We start from the raw sequence: 18,418 nt of genomic DNA on the forward strand, positions 1-18,418 counted from the left end.
ACAATCTCCCCATTTCCTTTTATGTCCTTATAGAGTGCTGTATTTTCAATGACAAATCCCAGGCTGGCTATAAAAATGGGTTTCTCTGTCCCTGAGCCCCTTTGTGACTTGCTCTCTACCACTGCAGTTTCCATGCTAGCTGTCTCTCTCTGTCCTTCCTTCTGCTTTTGGTTTGGTGAGACAATTGAAACTTTTCACAATCTTCCCTTCTCTGGCATTTTGATGGCCCCTGGAGAGTGGCAGCTCCCCCCTTCAGATGACCCCATCTAACTGAGCCTCTGGGGACAAGCAGCGAGGCAGACATCCATCTGGCTGGGTGGCCATTCCTGGTTAAAGGAATGTCTGCATGAAAAAATTAAATAGCTACCCAGCCTGTCACATCTTTTGCAAAGAAGACTAACAAAAGATAGATATTTTAAAGACCTTTATTACATCCTTTATGTTAACACCTTGAAAGGAAAACAGACAGATGGTTAATATTCCCTTTCATTGCTAATAACATAGCTGATAACTTAATACAAAAAATTTTATTGTAGCTGGACCTCATAATGTCTTTGGAGCTATTCCTCCTTGATATTTCTTATTGGATGTTTCCAAGTGAAGCTCTTTTTAACTTTGCCAAAACTATACATTTGGATTGAAATTTTCTCTACTAGGTGTCTGTCAGGTAGAAAAATGATTTAATTTTTTACAAACATTTCTGAAAAAAAAAGATTCAGGCATTTCTGTACAAAGCTAACAGAAAAATGCTCTTTCACTGATGTTAAACTATAACAAATTCAGCAGTTACTTTATGAACATTTTAAAGCAAAATCTTGACCTTTTAGCAGAATTTGGTTTTAAGCCAGAGGTGTTTCTGATGACATCCCAGTGATAAAACTGCTTTCTCTCTATTCTCGAAACCACTGAAAAATATCCTCTCACAGCAGCTTGGAAAGTTCTAATGGTTTGACAGACACATTCCTCACAGTTTCTGTCTTCCAACTCAGAACTTTGACTTGTCTGACCAAGAGTCACACCTGGAAAGTGACTGAGTATGGTCACAGTTACAAAGATCGAGGAAGACTCTTCCTGAATTTCAATGCCAGTTATTGTGGTCCATGGGATGTGATCCTGTGAGCTAATTAATAACTTATTTTCCTAGAGCTATAGGTTATTTCTTCTTTGCTGCTCAAGTGACATGGAAGCACAGGAAATATGAAAAAAAAAAAAAAAAAAAGCATCACAACATCTGAGTCAAGGACAAAAAACAGATGGCAAGAGACAACTGTTGAGGGGAGGAGCAGATTGGGACAAGGAACCTGAGGGAGTGGGAGAAGGTTGAAGATGGGGAAGAGGATGCAATTAATAAACAAGGAAATGGACTCTGGGAAGAGGAACATAAGGAACACAGAAATTAGAGCTGTGAAAGGTACACAAATTGTAAATTGTGACCAAAAGACAATAGGAGTATGAAAGAACAAAATGAGGAAACAAGACAGAGAGGTAATAATGGAAAAGTAGACTTTATACTGAAAATTATAGAGACTGAGAGGTCTCAAATGTGTAAGGATATAACCTAAACAATTGTACTGACAGATTGTAGTAGTAGTTATACTACTGCTAGTCAATATTCACAGAAGCAGATAGAATGGATTAAGTTCACATCTCAAACCAAGGGCTGGAGGAAAACCAAATTCTGAAAACACATTGCTGGACATGTTTAATGGAATTACACCTTCCTGGGGTACAATTTTATGCCTGCTGTCATCTATTATTCCTTGTGTTAGGAGAGCTTGTGAAGCAGATTTAAAAATCTAGTACATTTTCTTCAATGTTGGTATGATTCTCTATATGGTGGAATTTCTATATTGTTTTTTTGTTTGTTTGTTTTTTGTTTGTTTGTTTTGGGGTTGTTTTTTGTTTGTTTTTTGTTCATGTGGGTTTCTTTTTTCTTATTAAAGCTGGAAGTTGCTCTTTAAAATATGGGTTAAAATTACAGAATTTTTAGTCAAGACGTTGAAAAGTAAGTGATAGCACAAAAGTTTCCTATATTTATTCAGTCCCCCCATTTTTACTACAAAGTTGAATTTGTGCTTGTTTGGACACACGAGAAATTCATGTTTGAGGACATAAGGATTGGGAAGAAGCCACCAAGAACTTCTGGTTTTTACTTTCTAGCCACCACAGTTATATTTAGAAAATTGTCTTTCAGCTCAGCTCATAACCCTTGAAAATCCCTTGAAGGAGATCAATTAGCTTCAGTAGCATGTGTAAGCATATTGTGATAGCTGTGATCACAAATACTAGTAAGACATCAGCTGCTTTAAAACCCAATAGTTTTGAATGCTGCAGATGGCATCAAGACATTAACAAAGTAGGGTATGTTCCTTGGTCCTGGTTATTGGTGCAGCTGTTAAGTTAATGAAGTCAGTATATATTCAGTTTTAATTGTAGACACATTTTATTTGAGCTTTCATAGAACAGCTGTGAAATAAGTGCTATAATTAATGTTCTGTGTGTTACACTAAAACCTGTATATATGTATGTTATTAATTATATGTTATAAACCTTGGTTCAATTTATTTAGTTTTTTGTTCCTAAGATGAAAGATCATCAGATAATTACACTTTCTTCAGAAAACATTTAAAGGCTTTAAAGTCATCTTCATTTGTGCTTTCACCTGCCAAGTCACCATCAATAAAATTTATTATTAGATTAAATCAATTTATTTTATTAAGTTAGTGCTATCTTTACATATCAGGTACTCAGCATATTAATAAAGGAGTCAAGCAGGCTATTCCAGTTGTACTTGAAGAAATAACTTAAAGAAAAAATTAGAGCTTTCTTTTGTATTATTTTCATATGTACACTACTCCTAGTAAACTGTCATATAGAAGATAAAACAACAAAAGCAAAGTCAAATGATTAATCCTCCTGGGATGAGGGTAGAGGGAGTAAAGGGTGTTGCAGGTAGGGTAGCTAGGTAAACTAGGGAATGTTGATTTGTACTATTTTAATCACAGCTACCAGAAACTCTCAAGTTCAGACAATGCTGGTCAAATCATTTCTTCTATGAGGAAAACAGCAAAGTAGACTTGTCAGCCCTTCTGGGAGACTGACACTAACACTATAATCTGAGATTTTCTCTTTATCAAGGAAGTGATATATAAAGTTTTACCTCTCTCCTGCCCTTTTTCTGTTTTCATTTGTAAAAAAAGGTTGTTTGGTGTATTTGGTTTTTTGTTTTCAGGTGAGTTCACAAATTCAGTTATACATGCTTCACCAAATAAAGACTTGATAATAGTGTCACTCAGGTTTCTTGGGGATAGGGTTATTCAGCTTTACTTATGTATTGCATTATTTATCATATGGTCTTGTACATTGTGTAACAATCCACATTTCCCCTTTTTTCCTTCTGTCACTGAATTGCTCAAGTGACTATTACAGGAAGCACCAAAAGCCTGAAAATGACAGGAACTTTTGTTCCTCCTAGTACTTCTTTCAGAGTCACAGATCTTCTGAAACAAAAGATAATGCCATATACTGTTGGATACATAAGTTGCCTATGTCATAAATTCTAGATTTTCATTACATTCCTCAACAAAAACTCACTAGGACTGAAGGCTTATTTAAAAATAATGGAAAGCTTAATTCACTACCAATGTAGTTATTGCTGCACTATTCTCCAGACAAGGTTTGCAGTGACAAGGATGCTTCCCACATTAAGTCTCTCTACTAGTGTATTTCCATTGAACTTAGGGTGGGAGGGAGAAAAAAAACCAAATATTTGTTACTGCACACTTAGGGCCATGGGAATTCTGCTCCTCATTTCGTTTATTAATGGGAAAACACAGAATAAATATTTTCTTTTGCAGCTCTATCCATCTTTGGAAGGCACAATGGCATCCAATTATTTTATGAAGTAGGCTGCAAACCTCTGGTCTATAAGGGCAGAATTCTGAGTACTATTGTTAGATACTTAAACAAAAAAATCTTTTTTTTCTCTAAATAGCAACATAAATCAGAGGAATCTGGAACTATTCAACATCTTTGAAAAAAAAAATCAGGCCACTTATATTTAGGTATTGAAATAGAAGTTAGGAAGCTAAATTTAGTATCTACTTCTGTTCTGCATTCAGCACTTATGGACTCTGACCATTCTGTAATTCAGTGGAGGGCAGTTTTTTCATCCTTTGTGCTCATGGCTCTTTGGAGATTACAGAAATGGGAGTTTTAACTTTGTTGCTACTGAGTTTTCATTGCTTCTGGAATATAACTATGTTTTTTGGGTTTGGTTTGTTGTTTTTTTTTAGTTCTGTGGTGCTCAGAGAACATCTCATTTTACTTTTCTTTTTTCCTCTACTTTGAGTATTATGAATCAGAACATCCCTCAGCTAGTTCCCTATCACAACAGCTCATGTTACTATGAGATAGCTACAGTGGTAAACAGACCTGTTCTTTCTAAACTCCTTTGTGTTTTTTGCTCCCATGTGCAGTAGGAACTTTGCTCCATCTTTGTAGAAGGTAAAATTAGTCTCCAAGGGACACTAGATCCTTCCTGTGCATATGCTGAAGACCAAGCTGGAAGGAATGAGGAAAATTATGGTTTTGCTTTTCCCAGAATATTAACTTGTAGCTGTATCACAGCATCAAAAACAATGCTACGTATTTCACAACAGCTTACCTAGGCATGCTCTTCATAAGGTTAGGAAAGCTGGGAGAAAATAAGAATCTGCAAATCCCCTTTCATCTTTGTTCTGACTCTGGAAATACAAAACTGTATTGAACTTGCACAGAGCTTGGACAGAAAAAAGGATGATCAGTTCATCCTTGCTTCTGTCAGCAGCCAGAAGACTGAATTTTAGGAACCTGTTCCTCTGGTTTAATTTTGAACCGGTTCCTTACGAAACCAGAAACACGCAGTGGAGCATCAATGTATGTGTGAGTTTGATGTATGGTTAAGATATTCACATCTGTCACTTCCCCATGTCTCTCCCACAGCCTGTGGCTTCTGCAGAGACAAGGGAGCACTCAGCCTGTCCACTCCAGTCAACAACTGAATACCACAGCACTGCTATTTAGCTCTCTGATGATCATTATTTCAGTAGCAACATACTGCCCATACCTGACCATATCAAAATATATAGGACCCAGATCACTTTCTCTTCAACCAGGCAGCAGCAGAAATTTACACTGGTGTTGTTCACCAAGAAACAATGGACTCATCATCCTTAAGGTGTTTGACCAGCTGCAAGTGCAGTTTTGTCATCCTCTCAAGCCATTGCTCAATGAAACAATAGATTCAGTTTACAAGTTTCTCTTACAAAATCAAAACGACCACTGTGGCATGCTATAAAGCTGTGATACAAAACATGCTTCAATCTGCTGCTAAAAACTTTTTCAGATAGGTTAACTTTCTCCCAGTCTTTATGTCGGACCAGATGTCATCTGTTTGCACTTCTGAAAATTTAAGAGGCTCAAGTCCCCAGAGCTTGGGGTTTTATTTTTAATTTTATGCAGCAACTTCTTCCCATTGCTAATGTCTCCAGTCTGTTAATTATCTGCTATATCTGAAAGCTTTCATGATAGGCTCTGAATCTTCTGCTGTTTGCCGAAGGCCTGAAGAATTATGCATCAAATTTACACACAATTCTGCTTATCCCCCTAGAAAATTTTCTTATAACTCTAATTATACAGCCATGAGGAGTCTATCCAGATGTTCTAGGGGAGGACAAAAATATAGTGGTTGCCACTAAAATTACACAGCTGTGTACTAAAACAGGGCCAATGTGCACCTTTCAAAAACTACTATTTTCAAATACTGTCCTCCAGATATCTGAGAGAGCTTCTCATAAATTGAAGGGGAAGAGCAAGAGAAGCTTTTGTTAATTCTAAAGATACACCTCCAGTGCTCTTTCAGACACACATGAGGTGGAGAAATTTGTACAGCTAATCTTTTTCTTCAAAATTCACTCCGTATCTTATATTCTACAACCGGTCAGGAAAGAACAGTGAAGTATCTCAATAGTAATGATACTTCTCAGATAGCTGTCCATATGGGAAAGAAAAAAAATACATTATACTCTGCCTGAAAGAAGGGAGACTGAATGAAAAGAAGCACAAAACAAATAAGAAAAGAGCTCAGAAATTATTCAGACTGCAGATGTGCTGCATCTGTTTGCTTGTCCACTGCAAACATGAGAAAAAGGTGTTAATTGACAGATAGACAACTAGACTAGATATGCAAAATGCAGCTAGATTGTCCTAAAGTGTATAGTGATAATAGTACTATAAAAAGTACTGTTTATGCTGATTATACTGGCCATGAACTAAACACTGAACATACATGCCATGAAACAACTCACAATCTTAGAGTGGTGGTGTAGAGCAGGAACTGACCTTGCAAAGGATACACACAATCAAATGAAATTTTAACCTGTTTAAAACCTGCATGCCACTTTTCTTTCAAAGAAAGATAAAACTAGTACTCATACAAATCCACTTAATTCCTGATTATATTGAAGGAAAACAGAAAAATAGCTCCTTGTAGAAATATTGCTGATGTGAAGTTAAAAAGAAGGAAGCAAACGTTAAAAGCTGCCATACATAAGAAAGATGTACTTTGACAAGAACTTTGAGTACAAGTGAGCTAAAAGAAAAATAGTATGTAACCCAATGTGTATGGCATGGGTGCCATAAAGTAGCTTTTCTAAATTACCCTATAAACTTCACAAAGGATGATCAAGACTGTAAAGTCAAGTCTTTTTGACTTAAAAAAAAAAAAAAAAAAGGGAAAAGAAATTGCATTTCTTTTAATTCCTTCTCTACCTGTAAAAAAATAACCAAAAAAAAATCACCTCCTTGCAAATAATTCCTCACTATTATCATAAATAGATATAGTTTGTGGAAAAAAAAATAGCAAAAATGCTTCTGGCTTTAATGTTCACTTTGGAAATATTGAGAAATTGAGCCTAGTAAGTTATTCATAAGATCAGTCACTATTCCTGGTTTCTGATTAAATGCTGTCTTGTAACTTAGTAACACTGGAAATAATGACCAGATGATAATTTTCTGTGAACTGAGTCAATGAAGGGAAGCTTTGGCATGTCAAGTTGTAACATTACTTGCCTAACAGAAATATGTCTGAAGACACATCCACGGTTGTGGAGATAATTGTCTTCTGTGTTTGTATGGGCTAGTAAATGGACAAAGTCCATTTCTAATGGTGGAGTCATTCTCACTCTTCCACTATAATAGTTGAGGCAGTGGGAGATGGTGATGGAGGAACAGAAATTTGCAATCTTAGAATAATAAAAAAAAAAAAAGGAATTGAAAGAGAGGGGTTTTTTCCCGACTCATTCTCACTGGCAGTAGTGGACAGAATTGACTGAACACGATGTTGAGCTGCAAATCCTCTGATAGACTTCCATATATAATACAGGACCACGAAAGTGTATAAAACTGTGTCACTCATCACTAGAATACTATCTTGCTAGAGGCTTCAATATAAGAGACAGAGAAAAAACTCATATTAGTGCTGCCAATTTAAGACTAGAGTTGTTTAAGATCCCCCAGCAAATCCCAGAATTAATCCAGATCTTCATTCTCCTGAATCTAAACCACATGAAGGTCAGTTTTGAAAAATTAGCCAGAAACTACCTGGGATAGAAAAAAACAAACAAACAAACAAAAAACAAACAAAAGTTAGTAAAGAAAAATACACACCCACAACACAAAATTTGAACCTCAACCGTAGAGGTTCAGAAAGCATCAACCATTGAAATGGAATCGCTGAGAGGCAGTGAAAAATCTCAGAGAATAGGAATTATGTAATAAGTACTCAGTTAATGTGTAAGTTAAAAAAAAGAGTCCAAACTACTTGTGGAAGGCAAAGGAGGGGAAAGGCAATGAAAGAAAAGCATAAAAGGGCAGAAAAGTACTTAAAAAAAAAAAAAAAAAAAAAAAAAAAAAAAAAAAAAAAAAAAAAAAAGAAGAAGAAGAAGAAAGGAAGGTTTAGAATCAGCCTGGGTCGTAGGACAGCCGATGGGAGTCGCCGAGCCCAGCCCGCCAGCCCGGCAGGATGCTGATGTGGCGGCGCGGCGCCGGCAGCCGTGCCCCGGGGAGGGCGCGGGGCGCTGCGGGGCCGGGCTGGGCCGGGCTGGGCTGGGCTGCCCCGCGGGGATGCGGCCGAGCGCAGCCGGGCTGTGCCGAAGGGAGCGGCCGCAGCAGCCGCGGCGTTCTGGCTGCCGGCCCCGGGTGTGCCTGCAGCCGGAGCAGCCGCGGCGTAAAGGAGGGGAGGGCGCGGAGCGGTGCGGGCAGCACCCGGCGTGTAAAGGAGGAGAGGGAGCGATGCGGGGCGGTGCGGGCAGCACCCGGCGTGTAAAGGAGGAGCGGGAGCGATGCGGTGCGGGATGGAGCGGGGCGGTGCCGTGCGGTGCGGGATGGAGCGGGGCGGGGCGGGATGGTGCGGAGCCATGCCGTGCTGTGCGGAGCGGCGCGGTGCCGTGCGGAGCGGTGCGCGGTGCGGGCAGCAGCCGCGGTGTAAAGGAGAGGGAGCGGGGCGGTGCGGGATGGTGCGGAGCCGTGCCGTGCCGTGCGGAGCGGTGCGCGGTGCCGTGCGGGATGGTGCTGTGCGGAGCGGTGCGCGGTGCGGGCAGCAGCCGCGGTGTAAAGGAGAGGGAGCGGGGCGGTGCGGGGTGGTGCGGAGCCGTGCCGTGCCGTGCGGAGCGGCGCGGTGCCGTGCGGGATGGTGCTGTGCGGAGCGGTGCGCGGTGCGGGCAGCAGCCGCGGCTCCCGGGCTCCCGGCCCCGCCTGCAGAGCGCGGGGGTAGGGAGGGTCATCACCGCTGGAGAGGAATAAAACGCGTTAAAAAGAAAAAAAAATAATAAAAATGTTTAAGAACCAATCCATCTGGAAGGAGGATGGGGAGAGGGGTGAGGAGAGAGGCGAGGATGGTCAGGAAGTGGTGGATGGAAGAAGCTGGTGTCTTGGGTTAGAGGAGCAGGAGATCAGAGGACAGCGCTCGCCAACTTGCCCTCTCGCCTTCACGCTCCAGGGCAGAGGAGTGAAGAGGAGAAAATCGGGGAGGGACGCGGAGAGGAGCAGGAGAGCGGGAGCAGGGGGGTCCCTGCGCGGCCAGGGTAGGGGCGAGCCGCGGGCGGCGGTGCGCGATGGCACTCACACAAACACACATCCACAGCGCCGGTACAGCCCCACGCGTGCCGGCAGGGGCGGGCAGAGCCGGGGGAGGCGCCTCGGTCCCCCCGCCGGGAGGGGGCACGGCGGGGCCGGGAGGGGCTCGCGGGAGCTGCCGGCGCGGATGCCTTCACCTGCGGCTTGCCATCCCTGAGAGCCGGGCACGAGAGGCGGCTGGGTCTGGAGAACTACCTCTGGATGGTTTAAAAAAAATAAGAGAGAGAGAGGAAAAAAAAGGGAAAAAACCCAACTCTGCAATCCTCTGCTCCCCCAGGCTCAGCACCATAAGGGACTGCTATATTTGAGGCTGTCAGGAGGATGGGAGAGAGAGACTGAGAGTCAGGGCGAGAGAGACGGTGCCACAGCCGCGGTAAGTGTCTTTGCCGTTCCCCCAGCCAGGCACTGATTTCCCTGGTTAGACTTTGGAGTGTGTGCAGATTGTTTCTTGTAATATCCATCGCAGCATCTCTGTGAGCAGTCTACTGTGAAGCCGGCAACGGTGAGAGATCCCATTTTTGGGCTGCAGGCTTATGTGTTTTGCTTTTTTTTGTTTTGAATCTTATGTTGAAATTGTCATAATTGAGCAGAAAAGTTGAAGCAGAAATTACTGTGGTTTGCTATATGCTTCCTGTCATTTAACTAGGGAGCAAACTACTGCAGTGAATGAGTTGTGAAGAGAGATGTAAGGCTTTTAGTACAAATACATACTCCAGAGAAGGAATGCCTATTCAAATGTGCTAATTTTTTATGTTTGGGAGAGCTACCATGCTAATGCTTGAGGGAGAATCAGGAAATAACCCAGCCTATTGAGTTTATAGTGATGCACTGAAAGTTGTGTTGTTTTGGAGTTTTGAATGATACTTGGCTTTGGGATAAACAGTTATCTCTGGAATTAGAAAAGTACAGTGCCAGGACTCTTCTTTGCTGACAGGCAGAGGAGATGGAATTACATAAATATGCACTGATTTTTCCTCTCTGATGTGAGCACAGTTAATAAGACTATGTGAAATAGCTGTGAACTGGCTAGAAGATGAAGTGAGAGTCATTGTGACACAGAGCACGAAACCATATTTTTAAGATTTTTAAATTAAAAAAATAAATCCATGACTGTCTCTGTACTTCTTTCGGGTGTTTAGTTCCATTTCTATTAAGCTCCGAAACTTCATGTAACAGATAAGCTCAGAAACTTCATGTAACATAAGTTAGATAAAACAGTGTGATGTGAGTGCTTAGGACTTAAGTCTTCTCTGTGTTGTAGTATTTCAGAAATGTAGCTTAAAGTTTTTTCAAAGCTCTTTTTTTATAATTTTTATTTTTATTTTTTTCATTTAAAAAGTCATGCTTTCTTGGAATGAAAGAATTTTAGTTGTTTTTGGTTTTTTGTAAATGAAGGAACTGGTGCCAGTTTTGTGGGGTTTCTTCGAGGAGTTCCAGCATTCCCCTAGACTTCAGTGGTCTGTTGATAAGACCCTGAAGTTTGAAACTACAAATAAATTACATACTCACTATTAGCCAAAATCTAAGGGGGGGGATTCCTGATAATTAAAATTTGAGTGACATTTTCCAATTAATAAAAGTGCCTGTAATTCTTGCTGAGTTATATTACCACTCCTTCAGAAGTACTTTGTAGCAATCAATATTAGTGCAAGATCTGGTTAATATTATTACAGGAGTTATTGAAAGAATTTGCAATAACTGGGCCATTACTTTAAAAAAAGATATCAAATGCCCTAGTAGAATTTCTAAAAATATTTTTAATAAATTGACTTCAGTTACTATAACACTTACCTACAAAGTTTCAAGTAAAATGAAAAAAAAAACCCAAAAAACCCAAACCCCAGCCTCCCTCCTTGTCTACCTTGTTGTGAGGGAAAACAAATGCTTGTTTACTAGTTTGAGGTATGCTGAAGGTACACAGAAAACTGAGATGTGAACTATTGTGACTGAGGAATGTTTTATGTACAGTGAGATATACTGTTGATATACTATGGGAATATTTAAAAGATGTGGTTAAGAAGACAAAGTTTTGGAAGACAGCAAATATATTAAGGAGGGTGAAGTGTTAAACACTCTTGAAGGTGATAACAGCTGAGGAGTTTTAAAAGTGGACTATTGAACATGCAGCACCTCTGTTTCGTGCACTTACAAAGCCAATGCCCATGCAAAAAAGTCAGAACTAACAGAGCATAACATGACAGTGTGGAGATAGCTATGGAGAGCTGGGAGATAAAAAGTGTAGGTTTTAGTTTTGTTGGTCAATATGAAGCTGAAGGTCATATTTCGAATTCTAGGCAAAAATATCGGGGGAAGGGATCTTAATTTCATTTTATAACAAGGGCAGATATACTAAGAATGAAAAGAGAAAATAAAAACATCTCACTGGCTGAGTTCTATTTGAGAATTTGAAAGAAAGCAGCTTTGAAGACAGGTCTTGAGGAAAAATATAAGACCTAAGATAAAAGATGTGATTAAAACCTCTGCTGTTACCAAACAATAAAGGGCAACTTTAAGAAATGCATAACTTGGAGGGCTGTTAGCACAGATTCAATACAGGAAGGTCGAGACTGGCAAGTTTGCTTGAGTCCCCTGAATAAGTTGCTGACATGGTGAACTATTGGGGAATCAGTGATATGATTTATGGGAGTTTCAGAAAATGTCCAGTTCTGTGCTCCACAAAATATTGATTTGGAGAGTAAATTTTTGAAGGAGTGCTGGAATGAATTCAAACCTGACTTAGACACAGGAACCAGAGGGTGTCAGTAAAGGTAAAGAGCTCTGTATGGAAAGAGGAGGTTAAAAGTATGATGCTTTAAGTGACAGTCTGAGATCCAGTTCCTGCTTGTTACAAATCTGGTATGTTCAAAAAGGCTAAATCCCATTTGCTAGAAGAATAGAAAAATCTGTTCCACTGAATAGATCCAACACACTGGAAGTTTCTAATTGGGTTAATGATAGAAATACTAATTTTAAATAATTAATGCAAGTCTTTACAAAGGACATCATAGAAACCTATATGTTAAGAATATACATACCAAGGTATTGAGCCATCTGAGATGATTGGTTCAGTGGCATTGGAAAAGAAAAAGTTCTTCTGACTGATTTTGCCTTTCTGCTTGTAGCCTGCAACACAGATTTTAGTTCCTATGAATGCACTGCATAATTTGCCACTGTTGGTCTGCTCCCTCCTTATGCTCCTGCTAAAGCTTCTGCACTGCACTTTCAGTTTCAGAACAGCCTCGATCATTTGAACAGTTTCTTCTACTCTGAAATGTTAAATAAAATCCACCACAGTTTATACTGCATTTTTAATTCCCTGAGAATCAATATGAAAAAAACATTTGCTTGCTAGTACTATATTGGTAGGTGCTTTACAGTGTAATTTCTTCCTTCTGTGCATGGCTTCTCTGATGCTTTTTCAGGGTCTGCTACACCCTAGATTACCAACTTCTTAGTGCTTTACATGGGAAAAATACTCTTTCTGGAGGTGATGGACTTCCTAGAGATTCTTATCTCCTGAGCAGTTTTGATCAATAACACTCTATTAGGGGATGGGTTTGCAAATCACAAAATTGCTATAACTTTATAAGATAAATACATTCTTATTTTGCTTAAAGATTTCAAAGCCTCATAACATGTCTGTGTGTATGTATAGATGTGTTTATACACACACACATATATATATATATATAGAAGAGCAATGATTCTGTGTCTTTGCAAGCTGGAATAGCAGCAACAGGACCATTTTCTAGTTAGTGGAAGGAAATGCAATCGATTCATTTTTATAATTAATTTCTTGGCTGATTTAGGAAAATATCCCAAAGTATGTGAACCATAAGAAAATCTGATCTTTTCTTATGTGCTGGTTTCTAAAAGGAAGTTCAGGATGATTTCTCACTGTATTTCATAAAGGCAACAAATCAATTCTAAGGTGTTGCAAGTGGATGTGTAATAAGGGAGATACCGTGTCACGTTCTGTATGTTGTGCATGTAGTAAAACATTACAGTTTCTATCCATGCTGCAGCTGATGTTCTTGATCACAACATGCTCATACTTATTCTGTGTAGCCATGCACTCAGACTAGCTCCTAGGCTTACAGAGCCATGAGGTTGTGTCAGAATGATGCATGCTGTCATGTACTAGTTACACCACCATAGCTCACCTCTTTACATCTCTTTCAGGACCAAATTTACACGTCAGTCTTGGGAAAAATTGACAACTCGCCTCCATTCCCATACCTAGAAATAGAAAATACATCAAACCCTTTCCATCCATCAGAAACCTCTTTTGGGAATTTCCTTTTTCAGCATGCTCTTAAAGGTTTTCTTGTAAATGGTGTTAAAACGTGATGCTTTCTTTGGAGAACCTTCAGCTGCTGAAACTAAAAGCAGACAAACTGCAGGTAGTTCACTGCAGTTCCTGAGAGGGGTAAAGAATGACAACTTTTCTCTCAACATACAGGGACTTTGGCTTCAGTCTCCTACAGAGTAAAAAATGTTCAGTTTTTAATAGTCAAAGATTTACTATATATTCTTTGGGACTCCTAGCCTTCAAATCATTTTGATCAAGGCTAAATATACAGCTTTGTAATCGATGTAGGCATAGTATCAGGCCAGTCTTTTGGGTGTCTTCCCTTGCCAAACAGCATAACTTTGCAAGAATTGACAAATCTCATTTTATTTTTGTTGGGTTCACAGTCTTCATTGAGTACATGATGGACATTGCCCTGTAGCTGTGACGTTCCTGCTATAAGTTGTCACCACCCTGCTATATATTCAACCAGGAGCAGTGGCTGCACAGATGGGCAGGTAGATTAAGAGGACTGGTCATAGTAACAGAAGAAGCTAATCTAAAAGTATAATGTCCTTATAATAAAATTTTGAGAAGATATTCAGGCGCTAAATTTGAAAAGTTGTAATTCTTGCTTAGCCATGAAGAGACATATTCAGAAGATATGTTTGCTGCTATATTCTCCCCACAAATGTGCCCTCAAAACTAAATGGTAAATGGCAAGGATATTAACAGAAATTCAGTTTCGGGAAAGGTGATTCATTATTAACTGTTTAAGAACACGTTTATCATGTGTTCTGAAAGATGACCCAATGTGCCTGTTAGTTTACTCCACGGACTTTCATGTGCCATTTACTCTTGGTTATTCACAAGTCTCCACATAGATTTGAAGTGTAATGAACAAAATCACACCAACAAGAGTCAACAAAGTCACAGTATATGTTTTACCTCTTTGTCTGAGGTGGTTCTCACAGTGAACATTTTTCAAAAATTAAATATTATAGACATTCCAAGAAATTACTCTGGACAGGCTGGAACACTTGGGTGATATTCACCACTGTTGGTTTGATGAAGTCATTCACCTTCATGATGTTCATATTACTATGATGTAATCATGATCATTATTTATCTTTATATTTATTCTTGTGATGGCTTGGATGGGGGGCAAGATATACAGAATGGATGAAATAGAAAATACTGACAACTTCAGGAACTGTCTTGTTCCAATACAGGAATTTTAGTATAGACAAAATCGCATTTGAAGTTCAGGACGTAAAGATAAATTAAAATTCATTCAGTTTGTTTTCCTATGCTTACTAATTTCCTTCCTATATGCATCCATTGGCTGGAATATTGTACTACAGCCCTCTTTCTGGGCCAAATTAATGACATTAAAATTTGTATGTATAGTGGCACTTTAAAAACGGAACCCCCTCCTGGGTATATTTCTGTACCTACTAAATAGGCTACTTTGATGCATAGTTCAACAATTGTATATATAAATTTTAAATTTTTATTTTTTACTTTAGCTTGTAGGTGCATCAGTTCACATATATTTAAAAAAATGCAGATGCCACTTTAAAATGCAGTTGCCTCAACCACCTAATTCACATCACAAGTCTATACTAAATATCATTTAGATTAGAACTCTGATTGCCCTAGATGATTTTTTATTAGCAAGGTCCTTTATTCCATTATAAACCTTATCATCATCGTGGCAACTAGGCATGATAATCATAAATCAAGATTGTGTTGCACTGAGGGCTGTAAACAAAAAATGGTCCCTGAATCAAAGAACGTATGGCTTAACTCAAAGACTTCCTTTTTTTTTTTTTTTTTTTTTTTTTTTTCCTGTTATTTCTGACCTTTGAAGAGCTTATAGCTAAGGGAAGGCATCTGTGTTTCACAGCCATGCTGCCATGATCATGTACAGATGTCTTCAAGATCACCTCCCACACCAGGAAAAAAGCCCAAGATACTATCTGCAACACTATGACATGTATAATGATCACACATAGATGCTACAAAATGTACAAAATTAGTCTGAAGACTGTAGCAGCAGTCCACAATTGCTTCTCAAATGTGTACTTTTTAGACTCCTTTCCTAAATTAATTTATTCTTCAGGTTACCAGAACGTCATGGAGATCAAAACTCATTAAAAGCAAGCATATGGACTTTCACATGACATTCTTTTAAAAGATCATTTTTCCTTATTAAATGTTTTAATTGTTTTGTTATTCCAAAAATAATTAATTAAAGAAAATAAATATTTTATTCTCTCTTGTACCACGACCTTATTCTTTGTTTGGCTTTTGACTTTTGCACATCTGAGGTCCTGATTTCTCAGTCTCATGCTGTGCAAGATGCTCAAAATGTTCTTACTCCCCTGTAACATATGCAGTGTCATGTATTGTTGTTGCTTACAGCTCAGGGAATCTGGGAATAAAGCCATGACTTCTCTGATGTCATAAAGTTTCTCTGATGTGTGTGTGCACAGCTTTTCAACTCAAAACCAGTTGTGTAGAATTTCCTCTCTCTGGACTTTGGAAAGATATTTGTTGGACATTGAAACAGCTTCAGACTGAGGAAGACTAACTGTGACATATTTGAGAAGAGGCATAATTGAAAATTTATTCCAGATCAGATAACCAGGGAGGATAATTTATTAAGAGGGGCATTGGAATATAAAGATAATTTAGAAAACATGATATATAGCTGAAATGTCTGCAGTTTTGTTTTCTCCCTTGCATATCACAACTGACTGATTGCTAAGATCTAAGTATTTATTTGTCTTATCAATCACTTTGTGCCTGAGTCATTCACTGATGGGCATAATCCTCTGTTTGTGACTTGAAAAGGCATCTCTGGAGGAAATTTGAATGTCATCAGCAACGAATTGAGACATTACTGAAGGCATCAGGTAGGAGGAAGATGTTTGCACAAGGGGCATATTAATCAACAATTGGAGAAAATAAGCAGCCTGAAAGCAGAGCAATTCAGTTGAATTTGGATTAAATTCTTGCATATTTTCTACAAAGTAGAAGCCAGACAGAGTGATTGATTCAAACCATGTAAAACCCAAAGTCCTTCCCTAGAAAATAAATACAGGTTGAGAAAATCGGAAAGCATTAAGTGTACAGGAGCACTAAGGATTCCACACTTGAAAGGTCATTACTTAATGTCTGCTACCTCTGTAAATTTTCATTAAGTATCCATAAATTACTATCAAGATTCCTACCCTGTCAATCTTTGAAAAATAGTTCCTTTGAAGAAGCACGACTTTAGTTGTAAAGGAATGTGAAGGAATTTGCCAAGGATTTCTTTCAAAGCTTACAAAAATATGTTGAAATTATAAACAATATGTGCATGATTATATAGGATTATAGGATTTGTGAATGAGAATAATGTGTGAAAGAGGAATTTATCATAACTTTTTGTTATTTTGCTTCAACAGAAAATGATTAGTCGTTTCATATGTCACATTCTTCATCAAGTAAAAGCTGGCATATGAGAAAATACAGTCAGTTGAACACTTGAAATGTTTGCTGAAGATAATGCCTACATCAAAACTGCATGTTAGTTTCAGGTATTATCTAAGATTTTAAAAAATAGCAGCCCTTTTTTTTTCTGAGGATTGCTTTAAAATCAAAGCAGTGTGGGTTATGAGAAACCTCTAAAATCTGTAATGGACACACTTGCTCTTTGGAACCTACAGTAGAGTAACAGAGAAGCTCAGGGGATCCCAAGAGTTTATCTAAAAACTACCTGTAGGTGGTATAATAAGATCTGGAATATTTTGCAGTGGAAAAAGCCAGACTGTAAATAGCTATATGCAAGGCAGTGATTTTGGACTTTTTGTTATTATTTCTGGGTTTATTATAGAATTGCAGTGATGTAACAGCAAAGCAAATACAAAGGTTTTTCCTTTTATTGAGACTAACCTTCTCTGAATTGGCTTCATCCATTAACTTGAAAATAAAAATTAAAAAAAACAAAATCAGCTTCTAGCATCAAGCACACTAAACAGAGCTGTAACAGAGAGTTGTTTTACTTTTTTACAATATAGGGCAGACATTAAGGTAACTTAAGATATAGGAAGAAATCCTTTCTCATTGTTTAAGAAAACAGACACGTTGTCAGATTATGGACAGAAGGTCCTATTGCAGGAGGTTTTTATGACTTTCTACTAATTTTTATTTTTCATTTATTAGTTACTAGTGTACTAAAGATATTATTGGAATGATATCTTTAGCTATAATTGCTACTTTTCAGTGTAGTCTGTTTTATTGCTATTTTCCTTTGATTTCCTCATCACCTGAGGTTTTCCCACATGTTGGCTGGCATGAAATTAGTTTTCTTAATTTGTATGCTTCGTTTGCCTTTTCTGTAATTTGACAAAGAAGGAGATGAGGGAAGTATTGAGAACACAATCCTTCATCAGTTCCCATTGCCACATATAAAGGCAGCAAATAAATGTGTTCTGTTAATGCATGAAAGTCAGAGTCCTTGTGCCTTAAGATACATTAAAGAGACTCTCTAGCACTCCAAGAACTGCCAAATTAGATGATGCCAAGGCAAAAGAAAGAAAAAAGGAATAAGAAAAAGGCACTTTCTCTGTAAAATTCAAACTGCATTTAGCAAGCATAAGAGAAAAACACCCAAAGCTGAAAGTGCAGGTCACTACAGCTTGAGTTTAAGAGCAAGGCTTTCCACTGAGTGGCTGCAAACAGGCCAGCTAGTGCAGAAATTGTGAGAACCATGCAGTGATGAGTCCCCTTTTCTCTGTTTGGTGCTAAGTGAGGGGAAGAAGGGGAAAGTCCACATAAATTATTCACCTTTTGTGTCACAGACCTGCACCTGCAAGTGGATAATCCCTCTCTTAGTGTTGTGGAGGGTCACACAGCACACACAAAATGCTGTTCTAGGTAATTGAGATTTATTTATATACTGGG

General features: G+C 38.7%; 1 protein-coding gene across 2 annotated transcripts in view; it reads left to right on the forward strand.

Annotated features, from left to right (window-relative positions):
* The first annotated feature begins 9,252 nt into the window (after positions 1–9,252).
* The window catches only part of CNTN5 (contactin 5), a 576,470-nt gene continuing 567,304 nt past the window's right edge, over positions 9,253–18,418 (forward strand). Inside the window, exon 1 of one of the 2 annotated variants that reach the window (XM_056493993.1) lies at positions 9,253–9,547. The gene's annotated coding sequence lies outside the window, so the exon portion shown is untranslated. The remainder of the gene's footprint in view (positions 9,548–18,418) is intronic. The other variant, XM_056494003.1, reaches the window with a different exon arrangement.

This window comes from Oenanthe melanoleuca, chromosome 1 (genome assembly GCF_029582105.1).
Source record: "Oenanthe melanoleuca isolate GR-GAL-2019-014 chromosome 1, OMel1.0, whole genome shotgun sequence".
Lineage (NCBI taxonomy): Eukaryota > Metazoa > Chordata > Aves > Passeriformes > Muscicapidae > Oenanthe > Oenanthe melanoleuca.